The 17,574-nt window shown below is 37.3% G+C and overlaps 1 protein-coding gene across 9 annotated transcripts in view; it reads left to right on the top strand.

Moving 5' to 3' along the window:
* OPCML (opioid binding protein/cell adhesion molecule like) overlaps positions 1-17,574 on the top strand; it is a 1,259,174-nt gene that overhangs the window by 1,151,586 nt on the left and 90,014 nt on the right. The window lies entirely within an intron of this gene.

Here is a 17,574-nt window from a genome sequence, read left to right as displayed (position 1 = left end):
TGCCTGTATGTGTTGTAAAAATAATGTAGATCTAAAGGAAACATAGAAATAAATCTTAGTAACCTTGAGATAGACAGAAAGCTCTACGTATGACAAAAAAAAAAAAAAAAAGATAAATTTGGCTTTGTATTCTTTTTCTACAGCTGCCATAACAAAGTACCACAAACTGCATGGTTTAAACAACAGAAATGTATTTTTTCATAGTCCAGGAGGCCACATGTTCATGATGAAGGTGTAGACAGGAGTGGTTCCTTCTGAGAGCTGTGAGGGGGAGTCTGCTCCACGCCTCCTCCCTGGCTTCTGGTGGTTCGCTGGCAATCTGTTGTGTGTTGGGGCATGGAGACGTAGCACGCTGACCTCTGCCTCATGCTCACATGGCCTTCTCCTTGCGCGCAGCAGTCTGTCGTGTGTTTCTTTTTATAAGGGCACCAAACATAGTGGATGAGGGCCCACTGTAATGACCTCATCTTAACTTGATTACATCTCCAAAGACCCTATTTCTAAACAAGGCCACGTTCTGACACACTGAGAGTTAGAACTTCAAGGTATCTTCTTTTGGGGGGATGCAATTCAATCCATAACAAGCTTCATCAAAATTAAACACACCATTACGAATAAGCGTTCAACTTCACTAGCGATAAGAGAAATGCAAATCAAAACCACCTCACACCTATTAGAATGGTTATTATCAACAAGACGAGTAATAACAAGTGTTGGAGAGGTTGAGGAGAAAAAGGAAGCCTCATAAACTGCTGGGGGGAATATAAATTGGTACAGCTACTATGAAAAAACATTATGGCATTTCCTCAAAAATTTAAGAATAGAATTACCATAGGACCCAGCAATCACTCTTCTGGGTAGCTACCCAAAAAATCTGAAAACATCCGTAAAGATATATATATATATATATATATATATATATATATATATATATATATATATATATGATTAATGCTATATGTTAAGTGTATATATATATATATATATATATATATATATATATATACACTCACCTATGTTCATGGTAGCATTATTCATGGTGGCCAAGACAGGGAAACATCCAAAATGTCTTTTCTCAATGATTGGATAGAGAAGATGTGGTACATATATACAAAGTTATATTACTCAACTGTAAGAAAAGATGAAATACTGCCTTTTGCAACAATATAGATGGATCTTAAGATTATCATGCTAAGCTAAATAAGTCAGACCGAAGAAGTCGAGAACCATAGGATTTTACTCACATGTGGCATACAAAACTGAAAGCAACAAGCAAATAAGACAAGTAAAGAAACAAAAACTCATAGGCACAGACAACAGTTTAATGATTACCAGAGGGTGGGGGCAATGGTAGAAGAGGATAAAGGAGGTCAAGTATATGGTGATGGAAGGAGAATTGACTCTGGATGGTGAACACAAAATGCAAAATATAGATTATAGAATTGTACACTTGAACCCTGTATAATTTTACTAACCAAAGTCATCGCAGTAAATTTAATAAAGATAAAATAAAGTAAACAAAAAAGAAAAAATGAAAAGACAGCCACAGATTGGGAGAAAACATTTGCTATACTTATATCTGACAAAGAATTTACACCTGGGCTACATGAAGAATTCTTACAACATAATTTTTAACAACCCCCCCCTTGAAATGAAGAAAATATTGTACAATTTACAAAAGAAGATATGTGAATGGAAAATAAGCACATGAAAACATATTCAGTGTATTTATCATATAAATGAAAATCAAACTCTAATGAGATACCTCTATACAACTGCTAGACTGACAAAAAAAGACTGCAATATCAAGTGTTGATGAGGGTATGGACTAACTGAAACTCATAAATTAACTCTAAGACTGCAACATGGCATAAACCCTATAGAAAAAAAGTTTGGCACTTCATGATAAAATTAAACATACACTTAGCATATGACTCAGCAATTCCAAACCTAGGTATTTAATAAGCATAAATGAAAACAAAAGTTCACAAATATATATTGTACACAAATATAGCGACTTCATTTATAATAGCCTCAAACCAGATATAACCTAAAAAACGGTCAATAGATAAATACATTTTTATATATTCTTACAGATGACTTCTCAGCAATTAAAAGGAACAAGCCATTGATAACATGGATGGTTGGATCTCAAAAACACTATGTGGAGCAAAAGAAGTGAGATGCAAACAAACAAACAAACCAAAACAAACATGTATGATTTCACTTTTATGAAATCCTAGAACACAGAAAACTATAATGACTACTACAGTCAAGTGAGTGGTTACCTCGGGTAGGTTTTTGGAAAATTGACTGCAAAGGGACAGAAGGAAATTTTAGGGGGTGATGGAAATGTTTTATATCTTGAGTTGGGTGGTGGTGATGTTGGTGTTTAAATAATCAAAACTAATCAAACCATAAAAATAGGTACATTTTTGTATGTTAATTAAATCTCAATAAAATTTGGAAAATATAAATATGGATATGTTGCAAATAAAGACTGAAATTTTCCCTCTAGTTTGGAACAAAAATTATATTAGTAGTACTTACCAATGAGAAAGTGCATTCACTGGTAGGAGCATCATGTAAACTTTCACTATTTCATTTCCTCCATGTAAATTGAGAATACATATTTCAGCCCTTCCCTCGTTATAGGAGAAGAAAAGGTTAATAAAGCCACCAAGTATTCTTTGTATAAAGACCTCATATACTGAAACCCAAATGTCAATATTATAAAGTAGTATTAATACGAATATTAAAACATACATAAGGGACATCACAAAGCTCAACTTTAATATAAGCACAGCAATAGTGCCTTTGTTCCCAAACACATAAACCACATGGGAATTTTGCTTAAAGTCAGGGAGAATTTGCATTCACATTATATACAAAAATATGTCTAACCTTCAGACCAATTTGTACGTGTTTGGTAAAGTCAGATGTCTTTATAAATGCTTAAGATCCCAGAATGAATTTATTTAATTCTAAATATATAGTTTTCTAAGTCTAGAAATCTTTTGAAAAGCATTTTGACATCGTGTAAATGTTTTGAACACTTTTTTATAATGCTACATTGGTAAGATTTCCCTTTTTAAGTAAGAGATTCGTCCATATTGCCCAACTATCATAGAATGTAACAGTCGCAATTCAGCCTCAATAAAAGCTCAGGATACCCTAAATTTAAATCATCCCTTTCCTCTTTAAATCTCCCAGGCTGTGCTCTACTTTTCTTGCCTTTTGTTTTTTCATAGCCCTGTTTTTCGCTTTGCTGTCTTTCATTTATCCTATTGTCTCGCCACCACCCCCAACGACATTTAAACATTTAAACTCAAAGCATTGTTTCCCAAGTTTTATAAGCTGCATCTGTGAGTAACTCCCAGAATTTATTTTTAGAAGGCTACTTCTTCTCACTTGGAGTTGAGGAGGCTTTGGTAAGTTGTTTTCAAGGTTTAGAAGAGCAGCCAATAAAACTTGAACATCAAACAGCATTTTTAGAACAATTTACTGGTTAGTCCAGCATGCAAGAATAAGAAATAAAAGTTGCAATGACATTTTTTTTGAAATTCCAATGGGATTACATTAGCGAATTTAGCTACACTGGACAGCTATGTTCCCAAAATGCTAATGCAATATTTGAAATCTGTTGTATAAATCTGGGGCTCTCTATAAAAGAAATGAAGAAACAACCATTTACTTAGAAAAATGATATTTTAATGAGCAGATTATTAAATATTAAGAATAATGGTAAAGTGTATGGTTTAAAGAAAAATAGACCAAGCACGTGCCACCAATCCCTAGAAATTATAGAAAAAATGTAAAAACCACGGAGTTAATAAATCCATTATCACAGTAGGGTATCATAATGCTAAGTTATTTTTTTTTTAAATTAAAGTTTATTGGGGTGAGAATTGTTAGTAAAGTTACATAGATTTCATGTGTACAATTCTGTATTACATCATCTATATATCACATTGTGTGTTTGCTACCCAGAGTCAGTTCTCCTTCCATCACCATATATTTGATCCCCCTTACCCTCATCTCCCACCCCCTACCCCCCTTACCCTCTGGTAACCACTAAACTATTGTCTATGTCTATGAGTTTTTGTTTCTTCATTTGTTTGTCTTCTTCTTTTGTTATTTTCAGTTTTACATACTGCATATCAGTGAAATCATATGGTTCGCTACTTTTTCTGTCTCACTTATTTTGCTTAGCATTATAATCTCAAGATCCATCCAAATTGTTAAAAATGGTACTATTTCACCTTTTCTTGTGGCAGAATAGTATCCCATTGTGTATATATACTACGACTTCTTTATCCATTCGTCTATCGAAGGACATTTTGGTTGTTTCCATGTCTTGGCCACGGTAAATAAAGCTGCAATGAACATTGGAGCACACGTGTCTTTATGGATAAATGTTTTCAGATTTTTGGGTGGATACCCAGGAGAGGGATTGCTGGGTCATATGGTAATTCTATTCGTAACTTTTTGAGGAACCTCCACACTGCCTTCCATAATGGCTGCACCAGTCTGCATTCCCACCAACAGTGTTTGAGGGTTCCCTTTTTTCTCCACAGCCTCTCCATCACTTGTTACTATTTGTCTTGATGATAGCCATTCTAACTGGTGTGAAGTGATATCTCATGGTGGTTTTTAATTGTATTTCTCTGATAATTAGTTATGTTGAACATTTATTCATATTGTCTATTGGCCATTTGTATGTTCTCTTTGGAAAAATGTCTCTTCAGTTCCTCTGCCCATTTTTTAATTGGATTGTTTGTTTTTTTTTGTTGTTGAGTTGTATGAGTTCTTTATATATTTTTGATATGAGACCCTTATCGGAGGCATTGTTTGCGAAAAATCTTCTCCCATTCAGTTGGTTGTCTCTTTATTTTGTCGATTTTTTTTTCTGTGCAGAAGCTTTTTAATTTGATATAGTCCCATTGATTTATTTTAACTTTCACTTCCCTTGCCTTTGGAGTCAAATTCATAAAATGCTCTTTGAACCCAAGGTCTATAAGTTTAGTATCTATGTTTTTTTCTATGCAGTTTATTGCTTCAGGTCTTATGTTTAGGTTTTGATCCATTTTGAATTAATTTTGGTACATGGTGACAGATCGCAGTCTAGTTTCATTCTTTTGCACGTGGCTTTCCAATTTTGTCAGCACCATTTATTAAAGAAGCTGTCTTTTCTCCCTTGAATGTTTTTGGCTCCTTTGTCAAAAATTATCTGTCCACATTTATGTGGGTTTATTTCTGGGTTCTCACTTCTATTCAATTGGTCTGTGTGTCTGTTTTACTGCCAATACCATACTGTTTTGATTATTGTTGCCCTGTAGTACGAGCTGAAGTGAGGGAGTGTGATAACTCTTGCATTGTTCTTTTTTCTTAGGATTGCTTTGGCTATTTGGGGTTAATGGTAAGATTTTATGGATCAGAAACTATGAGTAATCTCTGAAATAAAAAAAAAAGGCAAATAAGCATAATAAAGGGGGAAAATAAAGCTCAAAATATAAAAATGTGATCTATACCTGAAATGATAGGTAGTTGGAAAAGGAAGGGTTTTAGGTCATGGTGCACTGTAAATGTTTAAAACTGATTGAAGCTGAGGGGAAGAAAGTAAGGGGAGCTCTGGCAGCGTTTTGTCAATTTCCATGGTGTAAATATTCCCATCATTACCGCTTTCCTGATAGCCCCTTTGATGTAACTTTGTTTTTTCACAAACAAACCAAAAACAAGTCCTTCTTATGAAAATAGAATGAAAATTTTGGAAAAAACTCACTAAGATTCCAGATATGAATCTGAAGACTCCCCAGCATTTCTGATCTCCATACTGGTTATACAGCTGGAGACCTCATGACCTCCAGTTTCCTTTGCAATGTTGACAAATGTGCCAGGATTTCCAGAATTAGGCATTCTCATATCACTTCTGCTTCACTTCTGAAGAAAGTGGGAGCTTTTTACAGGATCATGATTATAAAGTATTGTGAGCATCTCAAAGAAAAGTGCTATGTAAACACACATTCAGGGATTTTGCAATTGACATGCATACCAAACCACTGAGCACTTGACTATATTTATCCTTTAGCTTTAGACATAAAAAGTTTTGTTTCATTTACTTTCAGTAGCAGATAATGTGGTTTTTTTTTAAAGTATATATTTATATGGATTTTCTAGAGGTCATGACACTTGTTTAATAGCCTTTACACACATAGAAATCTGCATTGAGTGACCTACAGCTTAGAAACTAGGATAATGATGGAATCACAGGCCACTGCCTCTAGAATTTTCCACTGAAAAGATTGGGCAAGTCCCAAAACAGGCAGGTGAAGTGGACTGGCAACTAGCCAGTGGGTCTGGAATACAATTGTGACACAGGTGGGTTCAAAGAATGATTTTCTTTTCCCTTATTGAAGGACAGAAGAAGGGGCGCTGGACCAGCACTCATTGGGAGACTCATGAATGTAAAAATATGAATCATGTAAAAACAAAGTTGCAAATATGGGTGTGGCAGAGGAGACATTCTATTATATTCTAAGGAGGATTGTCTTTCCCTCTTACATTGCCATAGTAATCCACCGCAATGCGTTACACACCTGGCCCCATTTCCAATGACATATTTGGAAAGGCCAGATGTTTGGGGAAAATAATAAAGTCTTCTGTTTCCTCTCCATGGAGATTTTAAAAGGACAGCTATTCTCCTGTGAATGAGTTGCTTCTACAACTTAGTCATATACAGGAATACCTCAGGGAGCAAGTGAATGAGTTATTTCACAGAAGTGAACTTTCTAGGTAACTGAAGCTGACTCCTTTATGCATTGATTTGCGTCATTTTTAATTGATGTATAATATTTTTAAAATGTTATTACATTGTCCTCTGTTTCCTTGAATATGGTGAATGCCATTTAGACTCATCTTTATAATGTAACACCAACATCATACATATTACCTTTCTATTTCAGCATTTGGGGAATGGGATAACTAGGAATGTGGCCCTAAAATACTATTTAAATTCTTTGTCTTTTTTTTTTTTTTATAGTTCCTCTCTTTTTCTTTCCTTCTCTTCAATCAGACTATTAATTGACAGTTCTTCCTAAAAATAGGTGTACCTGCCTTTTAGCAGCCACATTTCTTCTGATTATTTACTTCTAATTTGTCATGAGAAAGAATCCATATGACCAACTTGATTAGTCTTGAATAAGAACCTAACGGTGGGAGAGAACCTTCTTTAAGGAAAGGGCGTGAGATTTTGTGAATGTGATAAATGGCGCCAATGATTGCTGTTGTAAAGGAAATACTGTTTGACTTTGTTCTAGATATACGAGGTTGCTACATGAGTGAAATCCAAGTAAGCTAAGAGAGCTAATACTTGCAAAATCATTAGCCATGATTCTGACCTACTTGAGCACATCTTTCTGTGTTCTATTCACTCTGCTAGATGTTTAGGTCACAAAAGGTATTGGTCAAGATTGTTTCTACTACATCCCTTATTTTTCATGCTAAAAATTTCTGAGAAAAAAATCTTAAAAGAAATTGCCAAGTCCTTACAATTGCAAATAAAAGAAGCACAGGCCAGCACTTGTGTGTAGGTATAAATTTTCTTTGGCTGGTAGTGTTAGCTCATAGATAGAACATGGATTTCAGGTTCTTATAGACCTGAAATTGAAATCTGACCCTAACAGTTAACAATCTGAGCGACTTTCGAAAAAATCACTTCATCTCCCTGATCCTCGACCTCCTAGATTGCAAAATGGGACTAATTATACCAATTTCAACAATTATTTTAAGAATGAAAAGAGAAAATAAATGGGAGTCATGTAATAGTACTGGACACATATGACATGCTTAACAGTTCTTTCTAAATTCCTGTTATGCCATGTTTTTAAATGTCTTCTCAGAATCCTTGTAGCTTACAATTAGCCTGGAAACTGTTTATGATAATATTATGATGAGTGTTTATTGTGTGTCAAGCCCTATCATGCACATTACATGTTTTGACTCATTTAATACCCCAGAAGCCTCCAGAGATGGTGCTAATGTTTATTTTTAGGCCTCTTTTAGTTATTATGCCTACTATTATGCCCATTCTTACCTCTGTCTTTGTCTCTTATTTCTTAACAGTCTTGGGTCATGCATTAGTGATTCACTGTCTTTCTAGTCCACCTGAAAATTTGGGATGACATAAATGTTTTATTTGTAATAGCTAAATTTGGAAACAACCCACATGTTTTTCAATGGGTGGATGGTTAAACAAACTGTGGTACATCCACAACATGCTTTTCAGTAACAAAAAGGAATGAACTTATTAATACACTCAAAACTTGGGTAGACCTTAGGTAATTATACCGAACGAAGAGAGTCTCAAACGGTTGCATATTCTATGAAGCCATTTTTATAACATTCTTATAAAGGTAAAATTATAAAGATGCACAATCAGTGATCTCCAGGGGTGGGGCAAGGGGTGGGTCAGCAGGAGGGAGCTACTTTGCAGTGATAGAATAATTACCGACCTTGATTGTTTTGGTAGTTATATGAGTCTATATGTGTGATGAAACGTCATGGAATTACAGAAAGACAAAAACTGAGTACATGTGAAAACTGATAAAGTCCAACTAAGGTCTATAATGTTATTAATTGAATTGTGCTTATATTAATTACCTGGTTTTGATAATGCACTTTAGTTGTATAAGATGTTACCATTGGGGGAACTGGTGATGAATACATGGGACCTCTCTTGCAACTTTTTGTGAGTGAATAATTATTTCAAAACAAAATTAAAAACATTGAAAAAAATAGGAATGCTAAATAAAATAATCTGTAGTTTTCCACCCCTAATATGCTGGTGTAGAAGTTTAGTATTTATAAAATATTTTCACATGTGTCACTTCAAGTGAGTGTACAGCATCTCTCTAAAATAGGTCTAGCGAAGGGATATTCTGCCTATTTCACAAGTAAGGATACAGGCTTGGAAATGTCAAATAATGGTGAATACTCATGGCTAATTAAAGTGGTGGAGCTGGGTAAGGAAACAATTTCCTGTTTTTCAAGTGTAGAGCTCTTTATACTTTGCAAAGATGGCTCCCATGGCTTGAGGTAGGAACAGGTACAACATAAAATGATATGTTTTATCGAATCCTGCGTGTTACCTGGGTACCCAAGTGTGATCACTAGCTTTGAGCGTCACCCATGCTTTTACATTTCCCTCACTAACTCTACCCTACTCTCCTATGTCTAGGTACTTTCTGGTTACCACGCAGTATTGTGCTAAGAAAAGCACAGCCTCCGAGTGAAAACCAGATTCATACTATTGTCTGCTACAGGTCCCTGTAGTTTCTCTGCTTCAATTAAAATAAACCCGCTGAGACCCACCAACGGCATTTCTCTTCCGAGCCATCCCAGGTTCAAGTTCCCTGCCACTAACAGGAATTGCCCATTCGTTGACCCCCTGCATCATCCAGTCATGCTACTACTTCTTTGTCTCTCTCCAAGGCAGCCAGCATCCTTGTTTCTACTCTGAAGTTGTGTTTAGAGCTTAATTAATCCCCAGAGTGGGAGAAAGAGGTGTCTGAGATGAGAAATCAAGGTTATACGTATCTTGCTCGGTAGAAGAGTTATGGGCAAACAAGCTGTTCCTCTCACATTTTTGCAAAGCAAATTTATGTTCACTAACTTTGATTCTTGTTGTAAATGAGAAGAATATGAAGGTCTAGCAATGCGCTTTCCACCATATGGGTACCCATATGTTTTCCCCTTTTGCTTGCGTACATTTTCGCTTTGGCATGCACATATGCCTGTATTTCTGCAACTTAACAATATTAAAACTAATCCCATTTATGCTCCTTTTGGGTGAGTTGATTGAGTCATAAATTTCTGAGAATTTCTTCCTTGGGAGGCTGAAGTTCCTTTGTGTGAGCAGGGGGAGGGCAGAGCGAGCTATCCTGGCAGACAGACGCAGGCAAACAGAGTCATTGTGGAGCTGATGTAGCTGAGAGCCCTGAGCCTGGCTTCCAAGTGGGGACTCTACCCATTATGGATTCATAATGCCTTGATAGTGTCCCTCTCTCTTCCTCTCAAAGGGGAAAGCCCTCACAAGAATTGGGTAATAATTCCCTAGGACTCTCTTCCTAAGGATCCAGGTAAAATTAGTCACCTAAGAGCAAACAATCATGATATCTAGATGTAAAGTTCTTGATGTGTGACTATACTGAATCCTACTCACACTATTCACACTGAGAAAATATGTACAGCAGAAATGGGCAGCCAAAAATTGGGCTTGCACTGAAGTAATGCTTAGCTTCTTCACTGGGCTGTTTAGATGATAAATATAAGAATGGATATTAACATGTATCATACCAAGTGAAAAGCCCAACGAACTCAGATGTAAAGTTGGAATTGGACATGCTGCCTGATGTCTGTTGGAAGGCCAGCTCTACATTTATCTTTTTTGCATTCATTTATTCATTCATTTGAAGCATTAAGAATATTTGCTTGCCCCATAACAATAATAGTGTGTAAAATAGACATGACTTCTGTCCTTATGGAGCTTATAATCTAGTCAGGGAGATAATGGTTAATCAGATCATCAATATGTAATTTCAAAGTGTAGTAACTGCTGTTATGGGCAACAGGGAGGTGTGAGCTAGTGTAGGATAAGTTTTCCTGCGATAGTGATACTTGAGCTGACTGACACATGAAGATGAACAGGAAGTTAATTAGGGAAAGGGATAGGGATGAGTGCTGGGGCTGGGGTATGTGGAAACCTGGCAGGCAAGGGGAAATAGCATGTGCCAATGTCCTGAGGTGAGAGGTGCTTCAAAAAACAAAAGAACTGTGTCTTGAATGTGCAGAAAGCAAGAGAGACAATGGGCAGAGAAAGGGGAAGTCAGGGGCCAGATCACACAGAGCCTTTAAAAAAAATTGGTCTTTATTCGAAGAGCACTAGAAAATACAAAGAAAGTTGCGAGTTAGAGAGCATGGGAACGAGATGTTCATGTGCCTGGATTTAACTAGGAACACTCCATTTCTGATCTACTCATTCTCTATGTAAATCTGGCAGATCACTAAACCTCTGGCTCAATTTCCCCACTTATAAACCAGAAAAAAGGTACTAATAATATGATCCCATTATGGAGGAATGAAGAATGGAATTTGACAGTATGTAATCCAAATACCTTTTAGATGATAAGAAAGTCCATCTAACTCAAAAGTAAAATTAGAATTGGAAAGGCATCCAATGCTGCCGGCCGTCTGTTGTAAAACCTGCTGTATGCAATTGCTATATCAAATTATGCTATTGAAATCAGTTGGACACTGATAAAATTGAGACCAGCTTTACAAGTACTGTAGATCTAATTGGCCTCAGCAGTGGGTCCACAGTGACTCTTGCTGCTGAACAAAAATCACAGGCTTCAATAGAAAATAATAAGCGGCTTGGATCCACACGAACATACTGCAGCCACCTCTAGAGATAATGAACTTTAATTTAGACACAGCTTCTTTATCTGGCCAGATGTTGAAGGAACCTCAAAGAAGTTTGTTTCACCCCCTACCTCCTGGACGAGCACCCTTGATAGGAGATTTTAAAAATGTTCAGGGCCAGCGGTGTGTACCTGCAGTCCTTGGTATTCCTTTGCCACAGCCATTTACATCTCTTTCTAACAAACCTCTACATCTCTAGGACAAAAGTTTCTATAAATCACCTGCTCTTGCTCAAGCTATTTTAAATGAGGTTGCTGTTACTTAATGGACAACAGAAGTCATTCTGATTAAATTCACCATGGGGTGTATAAGGCAGTATGTGACCAAGGTGAATAGAGCATAGTTCTAGCTCTAAACCTATAGTGGGCTGGGGAGACACATGTGAACATGGCATTGCCACAGTGTGGTTGGAGCCACCTCTTTCCTATATCAATGAGACAGGGAGGGGACTGTGTAGGGTCCTGATAAACTTTTCCAGGCTGTCTCCACCATAGGTTGGAGAAGACCTTGGGAGTTAGTGGCCTAAGGTGTTCCGGGGGTGAAGGGGCATTGCAGGGGAGATTCTACATCTAAATCAGCTAGAGTCAGACCAAGGCAGACATACAGACTCTAGCTCTAAGGTATGCAGCAATCCACACCAGAAGGTCATCCCCACCTCTGCACATCCAAGTATGCAACGTTCATGTAGCTATTCCCAGGGTGTGTCAAGGGTGCCTTCACAATGGAGGCAATGAGGATACAACAACGAGTGACAGAAACCCAGCCTCTGTTTTCCTGGAGCTCTCCTTTTCTGGGAGCAAACATGTGGTTTGTCTTAAGTGACCCACTAATTCACCAAATTTTCCTTAAGATGGGTATGCTGTGCCTGGGGCTAGAGGTAACTCGTCTCCCTCCCTGTACTTAGACCATTTGAGAGCAGGTATTGATTGGGCTTATGCATTTCTGATGTTTTCTAACACATCACAATGAATGCCTTGCATTTCCAAGTTGATCAAAAAGTATCTATTGAATGAATGCATGCTTATTTGTCAATCCTATACCTATCTTTTAGAAGCCAGAGAAAAAGAAAGGGGGAAGCAATAAGGATCTGACTAGACTAGTCCCCAGATCTGGGGAGCACTGTCTGGATGACAAAGGGAATTTTGATACATAGAGTGAAGGCTGTTTGCAGAAGGCACTTAAGTTTTATCTGTATTAGGAGGTTGCAGGAGCTTGCAGTCTTATCTCTAAAGTGCTTCCCCCCACCATCTCTTCTAGTCCATCCTTGTCTAAAGATTGTATGCTGTACTGGGTACCAGGTAGTCTTGCTGCTGAGGTTTTATTTATATCACACTTTAACCCAATAGTGAGGCTTCTGCCAACCTAAGTATCCAGATAATGGTGGTCTGTGATATGGAAAGAGTTCTCCAATTTCTGACTGATCATGTCCTTATGGAAAACCTATGACTGTGCTGGAAAACTCATTAACTTAATAAAGGGGATGCAGACCAAGAGTTGGGGTGACTTGCCTCAACACATACAGTTCAATTTGGACAAACTGAATAAGTGATGTTAGCATCTTACAATAATGAATTTGTCTGCGTGACACCATACTTTTGTCTCTGTCTCTGCAGCCCCTTTTCTTCCCACGTTCCTCCTAAGAGCACCCAGCTCTGCTGGGTCCTAGCTCCAATGTGACAGATATAAAGACATGACTTTAGAAATGGTGGTCACAGGGAGAAATTCTTTCCTCCCCAGTTTAAAGTTAGAGACCATGCTGAATTAGCGGCTCTCTTCTTATGAGAGTCAGAGGAGGGAGGGAAAGGAGAAGGAAACCGGCAGTTGCTTGGTGGATGTTAATTGCAGTGGGGCCCTCCAGTTTTATGAATGTTTCAGCTTCTGAGAGGGAAAATCCACTGGATGTAAGTAGGATCCAGGGGAAATGATCTCATTAAGCAAAAATAGTTGATTGTCACTTTGAATCTGGGCTTCACAGCTGGAGGCTGTGGTTGACTCACACACAAACAAGAACTGGAATGGAGTGAGGAGGTGAGGGAATCTGATTTCCCAAGGAACACCTAAAGCATAGCCCAAGGGCCCCCCATTCTATTTCCCTCCTGCAAAACCTCATTCTTCAAAAGAGGCAAACACTGAAGTCCTTTCTGTCTTTTTGTTATGGTTGTTTTTCCTGTTTTCCCCTTCACCTTAACTTTATTTTTCTAATGCTAACAACAGTTTCCCCACTCTAGAATCACTTAGTGGTGAGAGTAACCCCCTGGGGTGCTGGAAATAGTTTGTTTTTAATGATACTCTGGATGATTTTGTTCCTAAGATAAATGTTTAGTGAGGTAACTGATGTAACCAGAATTAAGCTTTCCTAATTCTCTTCCGTTCCTCACAAGCTTTGCTCAGCTCACCTCCACTCTCCACACCATTGGTGCTTGTAAATGCTTTCATCTCGGGCCTCTCTAGGGCCTCCTGCTGCTTCACTGAGCCTATGCTTATTTGTCCCTGCACAATTGGAACCGGATGCAGTAATTACATCTGCAGTGAAAGGGTTTATCTCCCGTATAGGCAGTAAGGATGTTGCCAGCACTGCTAATGAAGAAATGAGATGTTTTTTCAGTGCCCTGCGCTGCAGGGAGCTCCGGGTCAACACAGGGCAAGATATTTGGAGCTTTGTCTTCCTCGGCCAGGCTGCAACTCAACCCACTTCTTATTCTCTCCCCTCCCCAGAACTCTTCTACTTTTACTCCTGACTTAGCTCCAAACTTCCCACAATACTCTACCTTTCAGCAACAGTTCATGTCCCAGAGGGCATGGAAGCAGTTAGACCATAACACTCCGAGTCATAGTTTAAGAATCTCCTGCACGCCTAGCACTTCTGGTCGTGCCTAAGGTATAGTGCACCTAGAAGCCTCAGGTGTGGCCTCTAGCTGAAACAGCACTCCTGAGAGCCCAGGCCCTTCAGTTCCTAGCAGCAATATGCAAGCAGGACAGAGAGGCAGCATCAGTGCTGAGGCGTGGGGCTGGCCTGTACCTCTCTGTCTCCTGGTGTTGCTGCCTCAGATCAGCTGACGTGTGCAGTCACCCCTCACCTGCCTTCATTCTTAAGACCTACTGATCCTTTAAACATTGTGTCACTGGACTTCCCAGTGGCTATTTCTGATCCTTAATCACTGCCAAACCTTCCATTCTTTCCGGACTTCTGATTGTTTGTATGCTCTGACTACAAGTTTCAGTCTAATAAAACATTGCAATGACATTGTCATCACCGAAATCATCCCTGAAATTTATCGAGTGGCCATTTTTACTTAATCTCATTCGGCCTTCACTAAGGTCTTCTGTCAAAATGCAGACAGAAAAATAAATAAAATAAAGTAAAATAAAAATAAATAAAATACAAGGACGAGCATGCACATTTTATATAGAAAGAATCAACTGCCTAGACTGGTTACATTGCAGCTGAAAACAACATTCTTTCAATTATTTATTTATTCTTGAACCCATTTAATCTTTTCAAAAGAATGGTTGATGAATTAGGTGGCTTCACATTGGGGTTAAAAAGATACATAACATTATGCCTTTCCTCAATGCTCTCACATTTAGTGACAGACACGGGCATAGTAACAAATAATTATAGCGCAATGTGACAAAGGCATTACTAATACTTCTAGAACATCATGCATTTGCAAGAGACGATCGATTAACTACAACTGGAAAGTATTGGAGAATCAGGGATGGCTTCCTGAAAGAAGTGACTACTAATAGGGTGCTTAAAAATTGCTTAAAAGTTAGTCAAAGGAAAGGGAATGACATGAATGAGGAGGAGGAAAAGAGGAATATCCCAGGCAGTAGAGACAGCAAGATGAAAGTCATGGAAATGAGAAGCAGCATGGTGTAATTGGACTACACAACCACTTTAGTGTTGCTGGACCATGCAGTGTGAAATTGTTGTAACCTAAATAAAATAATTTGTGGACCACCTATAGCTGCTCCAACTATACATTGCAGTACAAGGAAGCAGGTTTGAACATACTGAGAAAACAAAAATGTTGTAATGTAGGCTAAATCTTTACCAAGATTTTTCAAATTATCTCCAACGTGTGTTACGTAATAAATAGTAAAATAGTTGAATAATGCTTTTTACTAGTCTTTTCTCTAAATTTCACTCCACGAAAACTCTAGGTGCTCCAGATCTCTAATTTCTTACCTAAACTATCTATCTGGTCTCTTCTTTCAGTAGTAACTTTCTTAGCTGTCTAAGGTAAATCAATTCAGCTTCTTGACTTCTTTATCTGCAGCTTTACACATTATCTCAATCAATATAAAGCCTAAGAACCAAGAAAATCTCTACTTTGTATATATATTTTTATCTCCATGAGACGGATGTAAAATGGGGTTTAAGTAGTGAATGAGAAGCAAATCATGAACTAAAATAATGAACAGAAGTTAAGAACATAGGGTTTTTATAAAATCATTTTTTGTGTGGTCATATTTATGTAAAATAAATGCACCCACTTTAAGTATAATCTGGTGAGTTTTTTTTCTTCCAGTTTTATTGAGATATGATTGACATACAACACTGTATAAGTTTAAGGTGTACAGCATACCAGCTTGATATACGTATGTTGTGAAATTATTATCACAATAGGTTTAGTTAATATCTATCACCTCATATAGTTACAAAAATATTGTTTCTTTGTAATGAAAACTTTCAGGATCTACTCTCTTAGCAACGCTCAAACATACCACACAGTAGTGTTTACCATAGTCATCATATTGTACATTACATCCTTAGTACTCATTTAACTTATAACTGGAGGTTTATACTTTTGACCACCTTTACACAATTTCCCCACCGCTTACCCCTGCCTCTGGGAGGCACAAATCTGACCTCTTTTTCTATCAGTTTTTGTTTATTTGTTTGTTTGTTTGTTTGTTTGTTTTTTAGATTCCACATATAAGTGAGATCATATAGCATTTGCCTTTCTCTGTCTCACTGATATCACTTAGCGTGATGCCCTCGAGCCCTACCCATGGTTGATGATTTTCACAAAATTATACATCTTTAAAAACACCACCCTAATTAAGGTATAGCACATTAACTCATTACCATCAATTCAACAAATTTTCTTGTTTTCATACCCAAAGCTTATCCTCACTCCCAACTTCAGACAAACACTGATCTCGTTTTTGCTACTATATATTAGATTTTTTTCCATTTGCACACATATATATAGCACACTCATACTCTAGAAAAATATAAAATTTATATATTCTTACAATATGTACTTTTTTGAGGGGTTTCTTTCACTTTGCTTTTAGTGTCACCCATGCTGTTATATGTAGTTCTTTCCTATTTATTGCTGAGTGGTATTTCATTACATGTACACACCAATATTTGTTTACTCGAATGCCAGTTAATGGATATTAGATTGTTTCCACCCTTTGACTATTATTAATACAGCTGCTATGAACATTTATGTACCGATTTTCTCATGAACATATATTTTTCTTTCTGTTGGGTAAATACCTAGGGGTGGATAAGTTTATACTTAATTTTGCAAGAAACTGCTAAACTGTTTTCCAAAGTGATTGTAATTTTACATCCCGATCAGTAGCATACCACCATTACATAACTTATTAATATGTGGTATTCTGTCTTTTAAATGCCATGTCTTCTAATCAGTATATTAGGTAAAATGCATTCTGGTTTTAAGTTGCGTTTCTGTTGAGAATCTCTTCTGAGTATTAGTTTGTGTCCTGCTACGTTACTGAATTCACTTATCAATTCTAATAATGTTCTGGTTGAATCATTGGAGCTCTGTCTACATAATATCATGTCATCTGCAAATAATGACAGTTTTAATTCTTCCTTTCCAGTTTGGATGACTTTTGTTTCTTTTTCTTGTCTTATTGCTATTTCTAAGACTTCCAATAATATGTTGAACAAAAGTGGTGAAAGTGGACTTCCTTGTCTTGTTGCTGATCTTAAGGAAAACAGTTTTACCTTTTCACAGTTGAGTATGATATTAGCTGAGGGTTTGTCATATAAGGTCTTTATTATATTGAGATATGCTCCCTCTATTCCCACTTTGCTCAGAGTCTTTATCG

The sequence above is a fragment of the Rhinolophus ferrumequinum genome, chromosome 25 (genome assembly GCF_004115265.2).
Source record: "Rhinolophus ferrumequinum isolate MPI-CBG mRhiFer1 chromosome 25, mRhiFer1_v1.p, whole genome shotgun sequence".
Taxonomy (NCBI): Eukaryota; Metazoa; Chordata; class Mammalia; order Chiroptera; family Rhinolophidae; genus Rhinolophus; species Rhinolophus ferrumequinum.
This window is presented reverse-complemented; position numbering and strand designations above follow the sequence as displayed.